Raw genomic sequence first — 26,906 nt, 5'->3', positions numbered from 1 at the left:
TCCTTGATTTTGCAGAATGGTCTGGTTTGTAATATGTTTGTACTGTTGATTTATGCTTATTACTCAAAGTGCCTGTTACTCTTTGTTTAAGTAGCAATGATTTAATGAACATCAGGTAAGCTTGTCTGAGATCGTAAGATGCAAGTAAGCTTTAATAAGCATACTGTTAAAGAATTGCCAACATTGAAAGCCTTTCTGTTGTTGCCATGCAGAGAATACTTAACTAGATAATGTATAAGCCTTGGGAATTGAAATACATATTACAGTATTTGTAATAAAGGACAGGATTACATTATTTTAAGAAGCTCATAACACTTGTTGGAGACTTCCAGTCATCTCTGCAGGCTTTACCCATAAACTAAACAGAATGCCAATCATGTGTGGTCCATTTCCTGCACAGTAATTCTTTAAGCAATGTATCTTGAGGTTGTTTCTTGTTTGCTTTTCATTTTTTACTTTGATCATGTTTTCCCCATGAAACAAGTGGATAGTTGTCAGTCAGCAGGTCTTTTTTGGATAAGAAACATTTTTACAAGTGGGGGAATCACAGAGATTTCTACTTTCAGTTTCAGCATGTTACTTGGTACTTTAATAAAGCTGAATATAAATTATAATTAGAACTGCAGTGCAAGGAGAAGTGGTTTGAGTTGAGTGCTGCTTGTTTTTTTATACTTGATTATGACTGGCATTCCAGTAATGTATTTAAAATGTAATTTATTTTTTCATGCCTCACAACCTGTTTGTTTCCATCTAGATATTAAGCTGTCATGCAACCAATGCACTGAAATATTTTTATTCTTCTACACTTCATTTTGTCTTGATTGGACTCTCATAATGACGGTTTGGCACCCAGGGCAGCGTATTTAATTAAATTTAGTTTTTTGTGGTTTTGAGCATAGCTCCTTCCCTTTCTAGTTGGCCACACCCTTCCCATTGACCCCACCCATTCAGCTGTCTCCTGCAGCCCCCCTTTGATTTGAAGTCACCAGCTGCCACTGCTCATAGAGGTTTTGTAGGCAGTGCAGGAAAACCATTTAGACATCCAGAAGTTTTGCAAAATATATGGACAATCATACAGCAATAAAGTGTACAAGGGCAATTCAGGATTTTAAAGGTAAAAGCCCACCAGAAACCAACTTCAGAAGTGTTCAAATTAAATGCAAAAGCAGATGTCTTAGCCAAACAGGCAGCAAAGACAGATGGCAGTTGTATCCTGATTTAAATTCAGCCGAAGCAATACAGCACATTAGCGTAATAAATAAGGACAGGGATATCATTAAGTTAGTGTAGTAAATAAGGACAGGGATATCACTGAGTTAGTGTAGTAAATAAGGACAGGGATATCACTGAGTTAGTGTAGTAAATAAGGACAGGGATATCACTGAGTTAGTGTAGTAAATAAGGACAGGGATATCACTGAGTTAGTGTAGTAAATAAGGACAGGGATATCATTGAGTTAGTGTAGTAAATAAGGACAGGGATATCGCTGAGTTAGTGTAGTAAATAAGGACAGGGATATCGCTGAGTTAGTGTAGTAAATAAGGACAGGGATATCGCTGAGTTAGTGCAGTAAATAAGGACAGGGATATCACTGAGTTAGTGTAGTAAATAAGGACAGGGATATCACTGAGTTAGTGCAGTAAATAAGGACAGGGATATCGCTGAGTTAGTGTAGTAAATAAGGACAGAGATATCACTGAGTTAGTGTAGTAAATAAGGACAGGGATATCGCTGATTTAGTGTAGTAAATAAGGACAGGGATATCGCTGAGTTAGTGTAGTAAATAAGGACAGGGATATCACTGAGTTAGTGTAGTAAATAAGGACAGGGATATCACTGAGTTAGTGTAGTAAATAAGGACAGGGATATCACTGAGTTAGTGTAGTAAATAAGGACAGGGATATCACTGAGAGTTTAGTAAATAAGGACAGGGATATCACTGAGTTAGTGTAGTAAATAAGGACAGGGATATCACTGAGTTAGTGTAGTAAATAAGGACAGGGATATCACTGAGAGTTTAGTAAATAAGGACAGGGATATCACTGAGTTAGTGTAGTAAATAAGGACAGGGATATCACTGAGTTAGTGTAGTAAATAAGGACAGGGATATCACTGAGAGTTTAGTAAATAAGGACAGGGATATCACTGAGTTAGTGTAGTAAATAAGGACAGGGATATCACTGAGTTAGTGTAGTAAATAAGGACAGGGATATCACTGAGAGTTTAGTAAATAAGGACAGGGATATCACTGAGTTAGTGTAGTAAATAAGGACAGGGATATCACTGAGAGTTTAGTAAATAAGGACAGGGATATCACTGAGTTAGTGTAGTAAATAAGGACAGGGATATCGCTGATTTAGTGTAGTAAATAAGGACAGGGATATCGCTGAGTTAGTGTAGTAAATAAGGACAGGGATATCACTGAGTTAGTGTAGTAAATAAGGACAGGGATATCACTGAGTTAGTGTAGTAAATAAGGACAGGGATATCACTGAGTTAGTGTAGTAAATAAGGACAGGGATATCACTGAGTTAGTGCAGTAAATAAGGACAGGGATATCACTGAAGATTTAGTCCAAATTCAGAGGCAGCAAGGTTTGGAAGAGGAGACTAGTCAGTGGATGATTGAAGGGGTCCTACCTAGAGAATTCTGTGTTTATCCTACTACAAAAGGATTAAAGTTACCTTATGTGCCATATCAACTAGCAAAACAGTTAGTAAAATACAATCATCACGTGGTAGGACATGTAGGTAGTGAAAAGTTATGGCCAGTGGTCAAAGAAAAGTGTTGGAACCCAGCTTTAAAAAAGCTGTGTAGGATAATTTCAAAAGAGTGCTTAATCTGTTTACAGGTTAATGCCAAAAGTAAAAAGCCTCAGTTACACAGGGTCATGCCAGTGGATGAACCATGGTATGCAGTTCAAATAGACTATGCAGGACCATTACAACTGGCAAAAGGAGGGTATCGCTATTTGTTAGTAGTAGTAGATGCATTTTCAAAATAGATAAAAGCAATTCCTACCAAAAAACAACCACTAAGGCAACAGCAGAAGCTTTATGGAAAAACATTTTTTGTCATTGGGTATGGCCAAGGGTTATCGAGTCTGATAACGAGCCACAATTTGTCAGTGAGCTAATCAAACAACTGTGTAATTTGTTAGGAATACAATGATTTCATGTACCTTACCATCCACAGTCCAACAGAATAGTTGAGAGAATGAACAGAACCATAAAAGAGAGACTAAAAAAGGCATGTTTGGAAAAGGGACAGGATTGGGTGCAACATTTGCCAGGAATTTTGTTAGGGGTAAGAGCTACTCCAAACAGCAAGATAGGGATTTTACCCTTTGAAATCATGACAGGCAGGAAAATGCCCACACAACTACCTTTTGATCCAGAGATTGGACATAACAGATCATTGTTAGAGGTAGCACAACATCAAAAATGGTTAAGACATCACAGAGCAGTGTGAATACTTGGCAAAGGAACAAGCATTCCATTTATGAAAAAAGGTCCCCATAATGCCACAGGAAGAACACATTCTTTCTGGAACAAAGGTATTAATTAAAAAGTTTCAAACAGACGGTCCATGGGATAGCAGTTGGTGAGGACCTTTTGAAGTAATGGAACAAATAGGGCCTTTGGTCTATAAGATCAAACAAAGCAAGAAAAACAAGACCTTGCTAGTTCACAGGGATCAAATAAGAATCATTGTTTGTAGTGATCAGCAGCAAAATGCATCGCCTTTAAAAGGGGAGGGGTAGATGCTCAATAAAGTTTATGTTTCTGTTTTTCAGAAACAACATACAAGACTGAATGCCAAGTGTTGTCCCAAAAAGGTTGATAGGACAAACACATTTTAATAAACAAGAAAAACGTAATTGTTATTGTAAGCATTGTGCACAGTGGACGCTTTTTGGTAGAATGCCAAACAGATGAAATCAAGGTTGTTTATTACAACAGTTCACGAATAACACTAAGTTGGGAAAATGCTACACAAAATAGAACACAAGACAATTTCAGTTGTAAAGTGCAAACAAAGTGTATCTTTGTAAGCATAACTTTTAACAATAATATAACAGCATGGTTAGCTAAACAGGGTCAGGCATACATAAAAGTAGAAGAAGCATCAAAGACTAACATAAACATTTCAGTAAATAGCTCAGTCTCTATTAAATGCTGTACATTACCACCTGAAGATGTAACAATTCTGACAAGGGAAGACATCATACAAAAAATGTCACAGTGCATTGATAATAACGCAAAAATAAAAGTAAATTCGACAGGGGAAAGAACAGGTATAATTTCTACTAATACTCTATTTGTATAAACAACTGAGTAATACAAGGAAAAGGACCATGGGTCGGAATACTTACCATTCTGGTTAATAAGCCAGTACTTCATACAGATCAAGTGGTAAAAATACAATCCACTTGTACCTTGACAGGACAACAATACCAAAAAACAATATTGCACTTCAATATTACGTTTCCAAGTCTTAAACAGACAGAATGCAGATTTAAAAGAGCCTGGTACGACACACTCTTAGGGGGAGTAGGAGCAGGAGTGGGAACTTTAAATGCTGTGGATATTGAAATTTTACAAAATAAACTAAAGTTACTAGGACAAGACATATCACAAATTGTACATTTGCAAGCCCAATGAAAGCCCACTATTTGGTATGTACATAAACAAAATGTACAGTATCAAGAGGGTTTTTTAAATCATTATAATGTATCATTAATAGACAAATTGCAATTTGACACCAATGTATCTATATTTGCAGACTGGACAAAATGTACTTTACAATCATTGTATGTTAAAATGCAACAAAATGAGTTACAGACAAAGCTGATGTTAAAAAATGAGTACATGTGACGACAACTATTCAGCAGATGGATTCCATCCACTAGCTGGGTAAGACTCTTCACAGAACAGACTCAGTGTGAGCACAGTTATTGTACTGGAAAGCTTATGTATTATAATGTAACAAAACAAACAGTAATGTGTCAGTTCATGGTATTACCCATAATATTCTTGTCTACTTATAATGATACTGAACTTTGGTTACCTCAACTTGAAAGGAATTACATAGATATGGAAAACAAAACGCACATGTTAAAACAGTGTACAGAAACTATGAATGGTCTCATATGAGGACAGCACTCTCCCATCTATGAACCATGTTTTTTTACAACATTCTGTAAATATGTGCAAATGGACAATATTGCCTTCAAACTTCAAAATGTTTGTCGAAGTGGCACCACAATTTGTATGTGTGGTTTCAAATAAACCAGTATTAAAATACAAGCAAACACCCTTTGTGGGATGTATCAGTAATATAACGCATTTAACCTGGGAGAATGAGACTTATGTGTTTTCTACCAGTACTAAACAAAATGGCAAAATTTCAGTGGAAATTTGAAATGATTCAGTTTCCTAACATTACATTGTCTTTAGACAAGTTAAGAAAAATAATACAAGACACAGACGATCTTAAAACATACTTGGATCATCGTAACCGCACCATATTACGGCAGTAAATAGTATAATAGTAAAAGACAAATTGGTAAAGTTGGCTGAAAAAACAGAAGCTGACACTTCCCATACGTGCTGGGATATATTCACAGGGTGGTCATCATCTGGAACCAAATTGTTAAATTGGTTAATACATCCGGTATTGGTAGTCTTAGGGGTCATAATAATAATGACAGCTTGGAATTGTTTAATATGCTGCAGGTTACGGAGAGCTGCAATAACTCAACAAGTTATGATTGTAAATATGAGCAAAGTGGTAAATGCTGTAAATGATAATACTAATGAAACAACTGCAGTCTTTTCTTTAACTGAAGTTTAGTCCATTCCTCAAAAATAAAATAAGGGGGAACAGAAAGAATATTAGTACTCTGTTTTATTTAGTATACACTGCCTTTTCAAAACTGTTGCTAGCATGATTATTAGCTTGAATAAAAAGCTACAAAATTATATGAAATGTAAAGGGTTAATTTAGGAATAGCATAAAATGCAGAAAAAATAGTAAGTGTGCTGGCAAGCATATATAGCTTAATTAGATACTGGCATCCATGTAAAGGAGTATGTTATCGAGAAACAAAGTCTGTAAAAATAACTGCGCAGATGGCAGCTGAAAGGACATCAATGAAGTAAAGAGATGTAACATCAAGCAAGATAAAGTTAGAGCATCAAGTTTCAGATAGTGCTGGAACACCACATTTCAGATAACTGAGTTTCCTTGGATCACTGAACTTGAAAGAATCAAGGACAAATCATAAATCAGAAGAACAAAGAAAAGTGTTATACAAAGGAAGATTGTAATACATCCGACTGAGAAAAAATGTCAGACTTTTTGGTATAAATATGAGTGTGTATAAACAAGCTTTGGGAATTTGCCATAGGGAGCTGACAGCATCTGTGTTGCATGCTTGTAGATCCGAAAGGAAAATGTAATAGTAAATGCATATTAACTAAAGCAGTTTGTCTCAGTGTATTTACTGTACTTGGTACAATACAGTAATAAGACTAGTTGGTCACAATAACTAGTTAAATATACTGTGGTATGTATGCATATAAATGCAAGTAACAGCAAGAAACCAACAGAAGGCAGGATATAATTTCTCAGTATAATAGCAATAACCCATGGCTGGATATGGGCAATGCCGGACCTACCCACAGTTGGCATTGTATGGTCATGAGGGCATTGCCCTCATGACCAAACCACAGCAACTGTGGGTAAACCAGTATTACCCTTACCCAGCTGTGGGTTATTGCTTAAATATAGCATGATACATATGATATGCAGAAATGTACCTTAATCCATTTGTATCCAACAGACCTTGTTCTCTCCAGCAAAAAAAAAAAACACAGTCAGCCCTGCCAAGTCTCAAACCCAGGACACTACCCCCTACAATCACACCAACATAACACTATACCATCTGACCTGTGAAATGTTAAAGTGCTTTAATGAACATATCCTGCATTCAGGTAATTTAACATTAATAAAAAAAAAAACAGAGGTCCCAAGTGCTGGGCCAATGACCATGACCATTTTAAGCAGAGGAATGTACCAGTACACCAGCTGAGCTGTAGGAATTAATGTTGCGTTTTCAAACATATCATGCAATAGATGCATACAACATTAGGGAAAAAGTGTTGTGGACGTACACACAAATATATATATATATATATATATATATATATATGTGTGTGTGTGTGTGTCAGATGAAACATAGATATGTAAACGTACAGTCATAATATAGATATACAGATATTAAATGTAATGGAAGGAAAACAAAACACACACGCACACACACACATATATATATATATATATATATATATATATATATATATATATATATATATATATATATATATATATATATATATATATATATATATATATATATATAGATATATATATGTATGTATATAACATGCATTGCAGTTATATCTTCCAACCATCACTCCCAACCTGTTAGTGCAAGGAACCTATACAAAGACTGTAAAAGGGGAGGGGATGGGCCACATATATGGATATAGTTAGAAAATCATTGTTACAAATGAAGATGTATGACAGCAACAGTGTGTGTCTCAGCAGACAATCACTGAAGGATATGATTATGGGAACTGAAATGTCATGTCATGTATTTACTGACATAAATCCTTGGATCATCACCGTGATTTGCCACACAAATAGCAATAAATTGTGGAACTGAATAAAAGTATGGTCCAAACATCTGGACACTGTGGAAAATCTGGCTGTGGAGAGATATGATCAGAACCCCTTAATGCAATGAATGTGGACCAAGCCTGACAAAGTGGGTGGACAAAGGCATGAAAATAGGGACATGTACAAAATGCATTGCTAAATAAGCTGAGAATGTTCATGTAGTAACAGTGTATGTCCTAACATATATCAACTGAAATATCACAATTCCAGGACTCAGTTGCTTCTCATTACTTACTGACCTCAGCCCCCACATCATCCCATTGATGTGTCATGCATACATAACAGTTATGGGGACCAGACCAAAGATATTGACCATACAACTTGACATCCTATGAATATGTGGACATAATACAGCATAGGAAAACTACACTGAGCTACCGAGCAATGTCCAAACTGCAATCAGACTGACATAACACTACCCAGGTCCAGCTCTGGGGCTGTGCACATGCATTAGCAAATATAACAGGCAGTACAGGGATGTCATACTAGTGGAACACAGACATTGGTGTGAAAGTGCATACCCCTAAACAAGTGCACCACAGTGACAGCAACATACCAGTAAGCAAACTGAGCATGACAGTGTAACACTGTGAGAGCAACCACATACCGTTTGCCACTCACAGATTATTCCTACATATACTGCCCCAATTCACAGTGTACTGGGAATCTGGAGGTGTTACATGACATGTCACAGTCAGCCCCTACAAGCATACGGATCTGATAGACCACCAGCAGCTGTAGCAGCATGCAGAGTCAGATAGGTAAAGGATGTATGGCACTCACAGCTGCTACTCTCCCTACCAAGCCTAAACAACATAAACACACAACACTGCTACACAACCTTGGCAGTCTGTTCATAGTGAAAGTGACCTCATACACCATGCCTGGCAAAGGCCTGCTGCAGTGGCCAGGGACCGCACAGCCACTGGTGTGGGCCTGGCCTTGCAGCCCTACTGGCACCCACTAGGGAGCCCCAGGGGTACCTTGGGGCACCCATCCCAGTACAACATCAGAGTACAGACCCCCCCCACATACTGGAGGTGGTTGACCCAGACAATGGATGAGGAGTGTGCAGGTAAGGCCCCAGTGTAGATTACTAGACTAGTGTAGCAGGCATACTTGTAATTGTACAGTATCTATGTACATGTGTCAGGTCAGATTGCAGTTGTGGATGGAGTTTCCTAATGCAGAGATGTGCACATCTATAATGAAGCACAGCAAATTGTGTAGTATTGGGGGTTGTACTGTACATGTGCACACATGCTTCATCCATCCTGTACCAATGCAACTTGTGGGTCTGCTGACCATACTCCCCTTACACAACTACCTAGGTCCCTCCTGTCTGCATGTGGGACAGCAGCCTGCAGCTGGTGAGTATGCAATTGTACTGTTGTGGTTTGCCAATACCCCAGGGATGTGAAGGCCATGCAGTATACCATGCACACAACTGTCACTCACAGCCATATTGCTTTATGTGCATGTTCACCTGTGATGGGGTTAACTGCATTGCATCATAGTGGTCGCCACAGGGGCCTATCTGATGAGAATGTATCAGCCCTGTAGCATAACATACCAGCCTGTCAGGACAAGACTTCTGGACAGAGACCAACACAATGGGTGGACAAACAGCCTAAGGTAGGGAAATGTGTGAAACATTACTGTCATATACTGAATATAAACAGTGTACACACCCCTGTTAAGATGCCAGGTGTTTGCAATGTCTATACAAATTGAGACCACAATATGTCAGCACTCATCTTTTCCAAACTGTAATGTGACCTATGGCATGAACAATTCCCTGTACAAACAATCAATCTGTTGGCCACCAAATATGGAGTATACAAACCATACAATAAGCTGGATGCATATGTGTGCACACATTTCAAGTAATATGTCATTGCAGCAGCTTGTGATTTACTGACAGCATACAATCTGCTTGGGTACACACCAGCCATCAAGTAAAGGCACTCTGACTAACACCAAATAACAGTCTGCTGTCCAAGTGGGACATCCATGACATATGCTCAGTTGCCTGAAAGAGCAACAGCCATGGCTTGCAAACAGCATACAAAGAAGCAAAGGGATCTTGTATTTGAAAGCTATCAGTCAAGAGTAGGGTACAGAAACATTACTGCAGCAGTGCATACACCATTGAACACAGTGGAGACAGTTGTCAAAAGGTGGAGTTAATATGGGACAATAGTGCTACTGACAAGAACCTGATGTCCCTCCAAAAATGATGACAACACATGTCAAGACCTGGCCAGGGAGGTTGCCAGGGGACATACAGCAACACTGAGGGAGTTGCAGGAACCCCTTGCTAGTACTTGTGTTCTGTACTACCTGTGAGAACACTCTCCCATATTCTGCATACGTCTGGCCTATCGGGTAGGGTCAGAAGATGGAAGCATTCCCACACACCAAAAACGGCCAGGGGTGGATACAAATTGCAGTGCAGCACATCATGTCTCCAAAGGCAGTTGTGAAAATGTGATATGGTGTAATGAGACTAGGGATTGACCTCATAGCCACAATACCAACAGGTATGTGTGATGCACAAGCAACACCTCTCATAACCTGAACACCAACATCCCCATGGTGAATCACACTGGTGGCAGCAGCCTACTGTGGGGCTGCTGTTCCACAGACAGAATGGGGTCTGTAGTCACGGTGGTGGGAATTCTGAACATTTCCTAATAACACCCACATCTCCCCAAAATCCATCAGGCATCTGTAAGAACACCAAGAATGAGGAGGTGTGTTAGCCTTCAACATGACAAAGAACTGCAGCATACATCCAAAGCTACCTAAGAATGGCTCCACTTGAACACAAACATGGGTATGGAGTGGCCCAGCCAGTGCCTAGACCTACACCAGATAGAAAATCCCAGTGTGACCTGATGAGGGCTGTGTACATGAGCTGCCCTTGCATTCTGACAGAGTTACCACCTTTGCATGGAAGAGTGGCCAAATAATGCCAGGTCAGGATGATATGCCATGCTGATAGACACCTTCACAGGAAGAGTGAATGCTGTAAGCCACTTACAAGGTGCTTCAACAACTTATCATTTTAAGAGTGTGCACATGTATGGAATCAACATATTGTACACATTGCAGTTATCATATGTTACACGTATCACATGTGTATGTTTATTGACTGGATTGCACAGGTCATATGTCATATGGAAGGTGGGTGACATATTTGAATGCATTATTGTGGTCTCATCCTCCATATTACAGGAACATGGCATGTTAACAGGGTTGTGTACACTAATCATATCCACTGTAAGCTTACAAGGCTGGTGGTGTAACAGGGATTGTGTGATCACTCCTCAGATTACGTATGTTCTGTAGTACTTAGCACTGTGCTTTATTGGTGGACAGCAATGATGTGTACATGTCTGCAGTCTGTGCTGGGGAACAGCCATCACACACTAACACTAATCACATATCCCAGAACTCTATATTGTCAGTTACATATTACATTACAACTGGCTGCAATGCATGATGCTGACAGCCGTGTGTCATGCAAGTCACCATGTGGGTAATGTGTGGTCTGTGTAACAGATTTGTGCCACCTCACCTGTAAGTGTGTGTGTGTGTGTGTGTGTGTGTGTGTGTGTGTGTGTGCGTGTGTGTGTGTACCAGCCAACATCAAAGTGCAAGTATTAATGTACATATGTTGTCTTCCTCTCACAGGTGGTGATGGGGTCTGGTCCCCCCCTTTTGAAACAATGTCAATATCTCTGCAGACTCTGCCAAAGATAATAGGAATACTGAGGTACAGGTGGGGTTGTCAGCGGCTGAATCTGTGCCATTAGTTGGCATCCCACTGTTGTGCACACAATCATTGCACACAGTGACAATGCCCACACATACCCCATCACCAATGACCACAGATGATGGACAGTTGGCAAGTGGTGGCATTGAACAGGCTAGTGTGGTGACTATGGCAGGTGTGAGTGTAGATACTGGCCATAGCCAGAGTGCAGGCAAGGTCCCACACAGGCGGATGGACAGGGGTGCTTGCAGGAGGAACGCTGCTCGTCAGGCCACTGTTTCAAGTGCCACAGAAGGAGTCATCAGACGCGTGTTCCAAGCTGTCATGGATCCACAGGCACATAGTGAATGCACAACACACAAATACTCAGGGTGGTGGATGCAACTCTCCCTGATGTATGTGGTGACATACATGACCTTGTTGGGCCCCCACATCAAAATACTGAGGTGTGGATCCAAACACAAACTAATCACCTTGGGAATCCACATCCCTCCCACCCCCCCCCCCACCCCGCAAAGGTGACCACCATGACAAACACCTCAAAAGCTAACCTTGGCCTCCTTAAAACAGAGGTGGCTAAGTTCACGGCACCCATGCAAATGGAGAATAGTTGTATGACCACCAGATCATACACCAATGCACTGTATGAACACGTACACAAATGCATGGATCTCGCCATACCCAATAGAACAAAGATGCTCTCCTCAAAAAAATGTAAGCCAATCTGGACATCCCCTGCCATAAAGAAACTGTACAACAGAAGGAAGAAACTGTTGCAAAAAGGAGAAAACTCCCATGATTGTAAGAACTCCCTTATCAGCCTCAGTAAGAAGTTGAGATCCCTTATAACATCCACCAAAACTAGTTACAAAAACAAAATGGCAACTCAATCTAAAGACAATCACAAAGCATTCTATAGCTATGTCAAGAATTTTAATGGCAACACTCAGAGCTGCTCTGAGTTACAGCACAATGGCAGTAAATATACAGAACCAACAGATATTGGCAACATCCTGGCAGATAGTTTCAGTGCTAACTTTACCCCCCCCCCTCTAATCCACTAAAGGGCCCATCTCAATGCTGGATGAATGTAAAGCCCCTGTAATCATGGCTGCACAGGTGAAAACCACACTCTCCAAAGCCAAGAATACAGCATCCATGGGACCAGACAATATCCCAGGCTGTGTTTAGCACAAACTACAGAACAAACTGGCAACCCACCTAAGTACCATGTTCAATTATAGCCTCACTTCAGGCTTTGTGCCTACTGAATGGCACACAGTGACGGTTATCCCACTCCACAAGGGGGGAGCCACCACAGACCCAAGGCACCACTGCCCCATCAACCTGAGAAGCCTGATCTGCAAGACCATGGAGTGTATCATCATGGAACCTATAAACAATGACATAGGTAAACTCCAAACTGTGGACCCCACCAAGTTTGGGTTTGTGAAAGGTACATCATGTCACCTAAACCTGATTGACTTCTTTGAAGAAGTTACCAGAGTCAAGGACAAGGCCAAGGTGGTTCACACAGCCTACTTAGACCTTGCCAAGGCCTTTGACACCATCCCCCACTCTGAAATTACAGATAAAATCACTAAACTAGGCATAAATACCTATATCATGAGATGGGTTGCCAACTGGCTTACAGACAGAACCCACACTGTGAAAGTAACAGACTCCAAATCTGACTCAACACCAGTGACAAGTGGAGTACAACAGGGTTCAGTCCTTGATCATCTCCTGTTTGGCATCTACTTCTCTGAAGTTCAGGCTAATACAGTGGGTCTATGGCTAACAAAGTTCACAGATGACTGCAAACTGGGAGCCATTATTGACTCCCGTAAAGATGTGGATAGTCTACAAAAAGGTCTCACTGAGACAGATGCCTGGTGCCAAAGCCATGGCCTCAAACACAATGCCAAATAATGCATTGTTATCCCCTTTGGGTAAAACTCTGTGCCCATGAACTACCATATAGCTGCTAGTGCACTTAACAGTGAAAGTGTGATAAGAAGCCTAGGTACACAGGTGGATAGTAGTCTCCCGTTTGATAACCACATTGCCACAGTACTCAGGAAATCCTTTTATTTGACATATCATATCACAACAGGTGTCTCATCCACTAGTCCTATTATACAGTACAATGGCCTGTTTGGTATGTACCTCACAAGACATCTACAACAACTGGAGAGTCCACAGAATTACCTCACAAAGAGGATCACCGGTCTCAAACAGATGCCCTATGCAAACTGCCTCAAAATACACCAACTTTAATACATTGCATATCGCATACCCAGAGCCGATCTCTGCCTAACATACACAGCCATGTCAAACCCAGAACTTTTGGACATGCACATGTAAATAAATTGCAGTCCCTCCAAAACACATGCTCCAGGGAGCTAAACCTTGTCATCCCAATAGACAGAACATGCTGGAGGGATAGATTACTGTCCATAACACTTCCCATACTCTGTAACAAACTACCCATTTATGTGAAACAGAGCTCCTCATTAACCCTCTTTAAGATAAATAGTGGCATTTGGATGGTAAATAGTAAACCCACCCTGTGATTCACTTCTGTGTGTCTGCTCTAGAGGGGCACAGAACATTATTTGTCTTGGGTGGCAAATCCAGGGAATCTTGTTGGCTAAGCTTATATAGGCCTAGTATCTACCTATGAACCTATGCACCTACATATACACATATATATATATATACATATATATATATATATATATAATATATATATATATATATATATATATATATATATATATATATATATTTGTAGTCATGTAACATGCAGTGCAGACATACCTCAGAATCATACATATCAACCTCTTAGTGCAAGACTAATGAACAGAGGCTGTACAAAGGGTGGGAGATAGGCCACATATATGGACATAATCAGAATATTGCTGTCATAACTGATCAGTTGTACAGCAACAGGGACTGTATCAGCAGAACTGTCTGAATGATATGGGGATGGGAAATGACATGCATGTCAGTCTTCACTGACATAAATTCTTGCATCATAACAGTGTTACTCAAAGAAATGCTAATAAACTGTGGAACAGAAACAAAGTATGGGCCAAACACCTGGACAGTCTTCAACAGCCTGGCAGTGGAGATGTATGCTCACAACCCTTTAGTGCAATGAATCTGGAAGAAGCCAGACAAAGTGTGTGTGGGGGGGGGGACAAAGGCATGACAATAGAGACATATCCAAATGATGTGAGTAGATAAGCTGAGAAGGTTGTTGTAGTAACACTGTTCCTACTAACGTATTGACAGACATATCACCTTAGTGCATTTTGTTCGGAAACCAAACTAAAGTACCACCTTAACAGATACAAGCATACATAATCTGAGGGTTATACTACTGTGATGTGGTGATTCTATACATAACTATTGAATGTCTTGTGGTTGTATTCACCATCTGCTGCAATCATGTTTTCATAGCTACCTCAACAGGAGTTGATGAGAGATCTCAACCTTTGGTTGAGGCTGATAAGGAAGTATTCCCAGACTTGTGACTTCACCTTATTCAGCATGAATTTCCTCCTTCTGTTGGAGGGTTTCTTTATGGCAGGGGACCACCAGATTGGCTTCCTTTTTTCTGAGGAAAGCCTCTTGGTTGTATTGCGTATGGTGAGATCTATTCATTTGTGTGTGTGTTCGTACAGTGCATTGGTGTAAGATTCTGCAGTCATGTAACTAGTCTCCATCTGCATGGGTGCCATGCAGTTAGCCACCTCTGTTTGTAGGTGCCCAAAGTTAGCTTTGGAGAAGATTTCATGGTGGTTACCTTTGTGAGGTGGTGGGAGGGATGTGGATTTCCAGGGTGATTAGTTTGTGTTAGTATCTCACCAGGGAGGAGTTGACTATTGGTGTAGAGCAACATCCGCCCATTTTAGTAATAACCAGGTCAAGGATGTTGCTACCTCTAGTGGGAGTAAGAACGAGCATGTCCAGGGCATTAGAATCAATGAATCCCAGAAAGCATTGGCCAAGTGTATTGGTACAGGGGTAGTTTTTCTAGTTAATGGTGGGGTAGTTGATGTCAGCCAGTATGATAGTGTTAGGTTGGAACCTAATATTCCCCAGGGTGCTTAGGAACGGGGACTGTGAGTCTTGGGCTATGTTTGTGGACCTACAGCAGGCTATGACCTGTATTGCTGTCTTACCCAATGTTAGCTGCACCTGAAGTATCTTAGATGCATTATATTGTGCTAACAGTCTGGAGGTGTGCACATCTGTTATGAATATTGAAACACCACCACCCTTGCAGCTGCAGTCCAAGTTCTGGGCCAAACAAGTGTGGAATGAGTGATAGCCTGGTAGTGCAGGTGTGCTTTCTGCTGCTTTGAACCAGTTCTCTGTTACAGCACAAATGTCGATGTTCTCCATTTTGAGGAGTGCTTTGAGTGAGTGCATTTTGAAATGTAGACCTCTAGTGTTGAACAGCATGATCATCAGATTACATTTGTTTGTAGCTGTTACAGTGGTAATGTGGTCTTTTTTGCCTAAAAAAGCCACTATAGGGGTATCAAGAGCCTTGGCCAGTATCTGGAAGCCCAAGGGTGACAGATGCAGGCCATCTGTGGCAAAGGATTACGGTCTGTCAAACATGTCATCACAGGCACACAGATAGTGGAACCCTTTAATATGATACCAGAAATGTAGCCAATTGTTGAAATCAATTGTTTTCAGCTTGTACTGTGGTATCAGTCTGGGTGATGGTAGGATGTTGCTCAGGGCTAGGGTCATATCCTTCTTGGCTACATAGTCAATGGGCTCCTCCATGTCTGTTTCCATATAGTCCAGGGAGGTATGTCTCAGGACATTCACACCCACATGTACAATGACAGAGTTATATGTGTACCTGTTGTTGGGGGACCTCAGTGTGTGTGTTATGTGGTGGATCCTGGTGCCAACAGCCAGCTGACTGTCACATTCTCCTTTTTTGACCTAGTGAGTGGGACATCACTGTTCCTCACTATCAAGTCAACTATATCTATTGTTTTGGCCATGCTGTTTTGCATTAGGCACTTTGGTTGAGTGGCACACTGTTTAGGAGACATACGTGTCTTGTGATTAGTGTTGTGTGGAGATGATGGAGTGCATGTCTGCCTTGGAGGGCTCTGCTGTTTGTGAAGCTTTTCATTGAGAGCCTCCCCAAAGGTGGGTGTGTGGTTTGTGTTTTTATATGAAAGGAATGCTGGTGTGAGTTCTGGAGGGCTATGTGTTCCATGTAGTGTGGTGCAAGTGTTGACTGTCTCCTCTTGACCAAATATTCTGGTCTTGGCTGAGTGTGTGGCTTCCAGTTTGGATGCATAGGTGCATCTCTTGCAAGGCTGAGTGTAGAGAGGTAAGAGGTGAGGGTTGTCAGTGTACATGAGGCAGTTGCGACATTGCCTCAGGATGGCCAAGTTCAGCAGGTTAATAGGTGAAAGCACAGGGAACTGACCTGTAGACATGCCTGGAGGGGTGGCCATTAATAATAATTACTGGAGCTGTTTCCTCATAGAAAGCTCAGTGCTATTGCCATGTTTGTGTGGTAAAATACTTGCTACAACACATCTGATAAAGTGCTAAAGTAATACGCTATTGAAAGTGCAGGACTTGAGCAACACTCAGAAGCTAACATACAGTCCTGGATACAGCAATTCTGTATCTGAACTAGGCTAGTTAGAGGAAAGGTAACTAATTAGCATTATTTTAATAGCCAAATGTCTGGTATATTATATGTGTCTCCATGTAACATAGTTGGTGTACAATGGATGTGTGAGTGCATATCACATGTCCAACCACCCATGTATACACATTTGTCCCATACAGTATACTCACACCCTTGCTACTGTAATGACAGCACATATAGGCATGTTATGGACAGGAAATAATATACACCTGGCCTGCAACCAAATATACAGCCCTTGAACCTGTAAACAATAGTCAAAGCATATAACCACTAAGCCATCTGAGCTGTAGTTTTTATGATGTTCTCAACCTTAGCATGCAGTGCAGTCAGTTTATTATAGGGAAGGAAGACTATGGAATCAGAAATGATTTAGTTGTCAATAACTCGCAGCACTGTCAGAGCCAAGAACACCTTAGTACAATTCTGGACCACACCAGTTGAAGTGGGAGGATCAGTCCATGGACATACAAACACATTGGTAATGATACAAAGGGACCCATGCCACTGACATCTGCTGCCACCTCCTACACAGTACAACTAATAAGTACACAGTACATTGCTACAAAATCAGGATATGCCATACATAATGGCCAGACATACACTGACCTCTTAGCAATATAACTAAAATGACTGAGGATAGTAAAACAACAGATGACCAGCCATCAATACACACAAATGTTTTAATGTGCTTTGCCGTCAAGTATTACAACATTACAAAACATAATTGCCTGAAATACAGGAAGCAAGTGACAACTACGTATGTTCTTAAACAGCCTCCACTTACACTCCTCAGTTAACCACCTAGGGGATACAGTATCAAATGATAAAATGTATATTGATTCTTCAAATAACAATGGTTCTAAGTGTTTGATGAAACTGGAAAACAGACCTTTTCCAAAAAAGTACATTGTAACCCAGTCCAGTCCCCATGGTGAAATGTATGACAAGTAACAGCTATAGAACGTTTGTCCATGTAATAACTAATATGTCTCACATATTCTAACAGACTGATTCTAAGGCATGTCCTACTATTCCGCAGACCCACCTCTTGACTGTACAGGCTTATACATGCTGTCCAGCCTTTGCACTCATATGTATGGCCCCTACCTCCCTTAATGTGTCTTATTCCACAACATCACTGGGATGATAGCAGGAATGTCAGCACTATATACTGATAGACCATACCTATCAACCTCCTACTGCATGACAACTGGACAAAGCCTGTCATATAAGTTGAGGTCAGAGGTCCAAACACAGGGCCATATTTGATATATTGCTGTTATACGCTGAGAAGGTTGATGGTGTTACAGGGTTGGTTGTGACATCTCTATTCTGAGGGATATGAAGTCAGAAACACATATGGATGTTGCCATTTACTGGTAGTAATGACCGGAGTATGCCACTAATTTGCCAAGGACAACACCTATCTGGGTAACACACAAAACATAACAGGCAAACCTCTGGCCATTATGTGGATAGGCCTACAGTTCAGAGTTATGCAGACACATAACTTTGTTAGACTGACATCCATGCAGAAGGAGCATGTACACACAAATCCAGTAAAATGAGCAGTATTCACAACATATAACAGCAATACTCACATTTGGTCCCTAAGTCTGTAACCTTCTTCACCATTTAGTTGGCCTGTCTCCACAGGTCTAGTTGTAAGAGCTATTCCCACCTGCTGTGTGTAACACTCAGTAGCCATAGACCTCCAGGATTTGTTCCTCACAGCCAAGGCAAAGAGACAATGCCCACATTAAGTACTCAATTATAGGAGTGTGTTGCCATGACATTGGCTATTGGAAGAACTACTCATCTGCTCTGCTTGAAATTAGCAAGTGAGGAACACCAATTGGTGCACAGGCCATCACCTGGTCAAGAGCATTACCTACAAAGGGCATGCAGATACTTATTCCAAACATATGTCTACCAGTACTCCACAGTGGGAAACAGAAAGACATTGAGCAACCTGCTGATACAACCCAGTTCAGTGTGAAATAATAAAAAGGTATGTGAAACAAGTCAGCATATAAGTGAATGTAGTATATGTTTTCTAATAATGGGAAATAGGATTTTGACAGATTTATGTCTGAGCGAGACTTGCTGTAGTGATGACCTGCTAAACAGCACCAATGGCTATAGCATCTGCCTCTCTCTGCTGTGACATGGAACACAGCTCAGGACTCTAACTCACCCCAGGAAAGGACAGCTCACACTTGACAAACACTGGAATTTCTGTCAAACACTACTGACTGTGCCACTGCTAGGCCAGCTACAGGGATATTGCACATATTCATATGCTACCTGTGAATATGAGTATGATACACATGTTTGTCGTGTACATCTATGAGAACTATATAGTGTGTATACACCTTCCATAGCCAGAGAACTGGCAGATTCCACACATGTGGATGGACAGGGGTGCTCATAGGTGGACTGCTGACCATCATGCCCCTGCCAAAAGTGCCACAGCAGATGTCACCCGACACATGTTTTGGACTGTCATGGAGGCACAGGCATGTGTCAAATCTAACACTGATCATATTCTCAGGGTCACAAATGCAACTCTTCATGCTATGTGCGGTGACATCTTTGATCTTGGAGATACCCACCATTATTATACTGAGGTCAGAGATAGACGGTTGGGTGAGATGGTGGTAATCCTCAACTGTGGGATGTCTGTGCCACAGCATGTGGCAGGAGTTAGGCATCAGCCACGTGAATGTAGGACAGCACATGTGCTAGGAGTACAATGGTGTAAAACTGTAAACCATGGCCACATTTGTCACTCAAACATGCACAGCATACTGATCTCACACACAGAAACATATACATTTGGCTCAACTGAGATAAGAAACACTACCTACCTAGGTTTTGCTATTCAAGTTATCTGCATTTATTGCACATGGCATGGAAAAAGTAGGGTGAAGTGTGCAACACAGTCCCGCTAGGGTGAACGACATCCACTGGCCTTGTACAGTATGGCAATGGGAGATGCCCTGGGTGAGAATGGCCAGGAAATACTATCAGCTACAGAAATATACACAATGACCAACACAGATATAGCCATACACACATTTGCCACACCTGCGGTTAGCAGCCCTGCCTATCCCATCATTCAGTCCATACTGTTACAGAGTTTTGGCACACAGCACATCCCTTATTGGGAATGAAGAGTGTCATCAGTTACCTGTATGGTCAATGGTGACAGCGGTCCTCATACAGTGGACCTTGGGACATGTACTGGGGGTACCATGGTGTAAACATATTACACCCAGCACCCCACCCACATTGCATATAGTACTCACTCATACTCATGATAATGCTATGACAAACCCACAATCACACATTTACCAGGAATGAAATGCAAACCTTTGCCTGCCTATGTAATTACTGCTATTACACTGATATGCATTTATCGCATGTGCCACAGAGCTAGTAGGGTGATGATTATCCCATGGTTCTCCTAAGGTGAGCAACATCACCATCCCTTGTAATGTTTGGCACTGTGCAGTGTATTTGGAGAATGAGGCCTCAGAATGCTGTCTCCTACAAATATGCGCACTCACACACACTTGCAAACACATACACACACACACACACACACACACACACACACACACACACACACACACACACACACACACACACACACACACACACACACACACACACACACACATACTCACATATGCCAGGACTCAGAGGGTAGAACCCACACCTGTCTACTCATTGGTAGAACAGTGTTATGCTGATACTGCAAGATCAAGGTAGACCATAGGGTGAAGGGTGTCATAAGGTACCTTTACAGTGCAGTACAGCAGCAACCCTTTCTAAGTATAGAACTGGGGGGTGTAGTGGGTAAGAAGGTCCTCAAAGTAGTTTGAACAAGTTTACAAATTCACACTGTTATGCTCAGTAATGCACACAGACACATTTGTCAGTACTGAGGTCGATTGGTGCAGGTGTCTCTGGGTGTGTACCAGGCTAATGTCCTAGGAGATATGAGAAGAGTAGAGCATGTGAATACACTGGTATCATGGCACCTGACATTTGTCAGCATGCCATCTATTGACTACTGCCACATAAGTGATCCCCAGGGTGACAGTTATATTCACCATCCACTCATCTGGATTTCTCTTGAAGAGGGCCAGTGAGGTGTTTTGATTGACATGTATGCAACATATATCGCATATCGTGGCCATTGTCTGAGTTATGGACCTGTCCCCAAGCATATTCTGTTGAATGTGGTAATACAGTTGAGGTATCCATGGCATGTGGTGCATACAGATTGTGGTTTCCTAGCTGTGGCATTTGTGACACAGCTAGGCAGACATGGCATTGTCAGTCAAGCAGAGGTTGCCTGTAAGTAGCCAAGATGTGACTGGGAACATCCGGAGATTTTGGGCTCTTTCCATATCAGACAGTTGTTTCATGCCTAGAGTCATACATGTCAGGTACACTTGCAGCCTACCCAGTTGTTGAAGGTGTCTACTGAGTTACATGGCAAATGGGCCACTGGACCTGCTGATTGGACTAATGAGTGGGGAGTAGAGGGAGACATTGACCTCTTCATTCCTGGATGACACACCCTTAGTTATGCAATATGCCACATGGAAGGACGTTCTATCTACAGTAGCAGTGTGGTGGTCAGAAGAGATGTTGTTGTCAAGCTGTGTTCACAGACCTCCTATAAGGACATCTGTTGCCATTGGACTACCAGAAATGTGGTTATTTGTGGACAACACATTGATTCAACAGGGGATTGGGACACATTTCTTGACATTGAGACTAAGGCCAGTGTTCTGACAACAGATGGAGGTGTCAGTGGCAACTTTATGCAGGATGTTAACATCATGTGGGAGTGTAAACAGACCCCCCCCCCAATTAGCAATTATCTGCAAAATTGTTAACCACAGTTCATTCCTGTTGGGCTGGATATCAGAGCCACACACAACACACAAAACTGGACATGGGACAAGAACCTGTGGTACTTCACACATGACTGTTTGGCAGTCTGACACCATTCATGACTGTTTTGCAGTCTGACATGTAGTCCACTGCTTTCACACTGTGAGATCCATCTGTGAGCCCGTTTGCAGACTACTTAGTGACATACAGATTAATAAATAGATGAGTGTGTTTTCCTGTGATTCCTGTGTGTGGAATTGTATCACAGGACTACAAGGGCCACATATCCTGTTTTTGACTCCATATTGTTCTATAGCAATATCACATGACAAACAGATTATAGGACTGAAGAGTGTCCACAGCTACCACAAAAGTGGGTCCCGTACAGTGGACATTTGGTAGTTTGCTGGGTGGACCACACAAAAGTGCAGTGAAACCCACCCCCAATGGATATGGATCACAATGTTAATGACACAACCACAGACAGACACACCCACCCACTTGTCAGGACCGAGCTTCAAACACCTACCTAACTAGTTTACTGCACTATAGTATTATGCATTTAACAGACGCGCCACAAAGCTTACATATTTGAGAGTCCTGCAAATGTATCTTTAGCAGTGAGTGACATCAGCAGCAGTGATAAAGGAGGGGAAATGGAAGTGTAGTAAGTGCCAATGGGCTCAAAATCATGGCTCTATAACTACAGACATGCTCACACTTTTACATTTGCCAGGACTGAGATTAGAACTCTTACCTAACTAGTTTACTCCACTATAGTATTACACATTTATCAGACACTCCAGAAAGCTTACATATTTGAGAGCTGTCCAAAGGTATCTTTGACAGTAAGTGACATCAGCAGCAGTGATAAAGGAGGGGAAAGGGAAGTGTAGTAAGTGCCAATGGGCTCAAAATCATGTCTCTATAACTACAGACATTCTCACACAAACACTTTTACATTTGCCAGCACTGAGATTAAAACTTCTACCTAACTAGTTTACTGCACTACAGTATTACACATTTATCTGACTCTCCACAAAACTTACATATTCGAGAACTGTCCAAAGGTATCTGTAACAGTGAGTGACATTAGCAGCAGTGATAAAGGAGGGAAAAGTTAAGTGTAGTAAGTGCCAATGGGCTCAAATTCATGTCTCTATAACTACAGACACTCTCATACAAACACACACACTTTTACATTTGCCAGGACTGAGATTAGAACTCCTACCTAAGTACAGTGACTGACTGCAGCACATGTTCTTATATTAGGTAATGGGATGTGTACTGGGTGGGGATGGAGTAAAACAACAACCGCTTCACACACACACATACACACACACACAAACACACTCACACACACACACACACACACACACACACACACACACACACACACACACACACACACACACACACACACACACACACACACACACACACACACACACTTGCCCGGACCGAGATTCAAAATCCTACCTATCTACTCATTTGCTTTAGTAAGTTATGGATTTACTGCATGCGCTATTGAGCTTACAGACTTGAGGCTTGTCCAAAGGTACATACATCAGCAGATAGTGTAGTGTGGAACTATGGGATGTGTACTGGGTGGGAAAGGCTTCATAACGGTACTGTTTCTCTCACTGTCTATCTCTATTCTCCATGTGTATGTGTATGTATGTTTGAATTATTGTAGTATGTTGGCCTTAGATATGTGTGTGTGTATCACACAAAACAGATGGGGACTTGCCACATATCTGCCACCTACAGCTGGCTGTGTGTGTTCCTGTCCAATGTGTCTGTGTGTGAAGACCAATCAGTTTATATATAGGTGTGTGTGTGTGCACAGAAATTTGCAGATAACAGATATCTATGGTCCACTGTGGTGTCAAACATGGGCTTTATTTCTGTAAGTGTAGGAGCATGCCAAGTATGACCTTCTATATTGAGTGTGGGGATCCATTCTCTATGTGTAGGAGCATGCCCAGTATGAGCTTCTGTACTCCGTGTAGGGATCCATTCTCTAAGTGTGGGAGCATGTCCAGTATGACCTTCTATATTATTTGAGGGAATGCATTCCAGGGAGAGTTGTACTCCAGTCCATGGTTTTGTTTGCTACAGCTACACCTAGCAAGCTATTTTTTCAGGATATCTGTACATAGGTTGCCAATATGGAGACACAATTGGTCCAAACATGGGGGGATACTGTGTGTGACTACGTTTCCTATTACTGTCTGTGCTGCTTGTGTAACATGTTCTGTTTTAGCGTAGACTTTTGGACACATGTACTGTTTTACAGTGTAATGTACTGTCATCAACTGCTGACAGATATCATTGTTTGCTCAACGCTGTTTACCAGGGAAATACAAGAGCAATGCAGCAGAGATCAATATTGTGAGGAGAAGACTAGATATTGTGGCACAATCCTGCCATTGTGGAGGGTGGCTACAGACAATTGAGTGATGGGTCTGTGTAAAGTGTCCAGCACCTTGGTGCTAAGCTGGCTGGGGATCCCCTTCTTGTACATTTCTCAACTTAAATGTATGGCCATATCCTGCTGTGGGCATACCTCTCAGCTGTACAGATTTGGTCAGGTTATCCAAATGTAGGACTCATATATCTGGTGGATTTTCCTTCACATTGTGGTTTACAAGCAGGTTTGTGGTTATGCATTCATGGGTTTGCAGTCAGGGGGAAGTATGAGCAGACATTTGAGTTTCAGACTTCACACACTCCATGATATCCATGCATTTATGCCCCCCTATATTTAATTCCAAAGGTGTATGCAGTTCATAGTTACTTTTTAGGCACTGTGTAGAGTTCTTCCACCTGTGTATTGTTTCTATATATGGACCCCTGTTTATAGCTTGTCTGGCTTTCTGACAGTAACATATATTGACATCTGGATAGTGAGTGTGTACAACTAGTAACATAGGTGTAGCTGAGAAGCAGATTGGTTGGCACTGCAGTTGTTGGATCATGGCCCTGTCAAACACAGTACTGTACCTAGGCCACTGAGACACAACATCCAGGCCTACATGCTGTCCACTTCCAGACATTAAACACTCACAAAATATTGGCACACTGACCCCTGCATATAGTGGACATACACCAATTATCATGTTGATTGGGACAGCTCAGGCAATCTGTGGTCCACTGATATTACTTTAAAACTTACATGTTACTGCCATTTATACATGGGGTTGGGGGGCACACCTGACAACTTTCCACATTTGCACTGACTGCACTGGTATTTCAGTTCTAACTCTGTTTGCTTCCATTTAGTATTGTATTGTGCCCTATCTTGCTTATTGGAGGCATATCAATGAAGTACTCAAGTTAGAATGTAATGGCATACATTTCAGTTTTAGACATCTTGCTCTTCAGAACTATACTGCAACTGCCAGACCTGTTGTAGTATGTCTGTGTAGGTCTGTAGAGGGGCTGTTCACCATTGACAGCATTTGTGGAACTTTGCCTGACCTTTATTTCCAGTCATCTACACCTGTCCTGCTGGGTGAGGCTGGAGGGTGGGAATGGGAATGCTCATTGACATCCATGTGTATGACCTGTGGACACCCACAGTTAGTCGAACCACCACATGTACTGCAGTGGGAGTTGCTACCTTGAGTACTACTGCCTAGTATGGGGACAACAGTATTTGTTATGGATTTCATGCTGTCCCATATAGCTGTCAGCTATCTGCTGCTATCCCATTTGACCAACCGATTCCCTTGCATGCTTGCATCTATAGCATAGATATGACTATCAGAATATAGTACTCCATTCAGTAATTGATAGTAAGGGTGACATACCTTGTGCCTGGGGTGGTATTGAGGATGGTGCTGGTGGGACGACTATGTAGGATGCATGCAGTACACTCCCTATACATGGTAAAGTACAGGTAGTGTCATGTTTGGCATCCCTTCTACTGTAGGTGCGAGTCGGAGAGAGGTATCAGTCCCTGAGTCCCTACAGTGTCAGTGTATGTGCTATGCGTTGCCTCTTTGCCAAGGCATAGGCATACCAGGCATGCCTCTGTCTGCCTCTAGGGGCAGGCTCAGGAAGTTCCCACTCCAAGTCCCTCTGTGCCTGTGGTGACCTTGGCAATGGGGGTGGGCTGTGTGTCCCCTCCCCGTGTTGTTCCTACTGTGGCTGTTTCCGCAGGATCATACTATGAAGCATGGCACATGCTGTGAACATTTGTCCACATGTAGCTGGAGAGTACTGTAAGGGTCCATCGGATATGTCAAGACAGCGGAACCATGACTTGTGCATCCCAAACACACACTCTATAATGATCTTGGTTTGTGCATGTGCCTCATTATGGCATTCTTGCTCGGGGGTGTGTGCATTTCTGATGGGTGTCATCAGCCACAGTTCCAGTGCATAGTCAGCATCCCCCACTAGATGGCCAATTGGGATGTGCCCCCTGGTAAAACCCTGATACAGCTGCGAGGAATTCCACATGTGGGAGTCATGATAGCTTCCCGGGCTGCCAGCATATGCCTGCATGATAATGCCCTGTGCATCGCACACAACCTGGCAGTTGATGGAAGCCAAGCACTTGCGGTTGATGTAGACCCTACCCCACTCACCGGGTGGTGCTTTGATGTGGATGTGTGTGTGGTCTATGGCACCCAGTACTTGCGGGTATTCAGCTACACAGTGGAGGAGACACATATTGCTGGTGAATTCCTCACAGGTGTTAGGGAAGTGGATGTGTTCATGAACATGTGGTAGCATGGCATCCAGGAA

The sequence above is a fragment of the Protopterus annectens genome, chromosome 2.part1, assembly GCF_019279795.1.
Source record: "Protopterus annectens isolate FY-2018-M chromosome 2.part1, PAN1.0, whole genome shotgun sequence".
Taxonomy (NCBI): Eukaryota; Metazoa; Chordata; order Ceratodontiformes; family Protopteridae; genus Protopterus; species Protopterus annectens.
The sequence above is the reverse complement of the archived record's forward strand: the minus strand, read 5'-3'. Positions refer to the sequence as shown.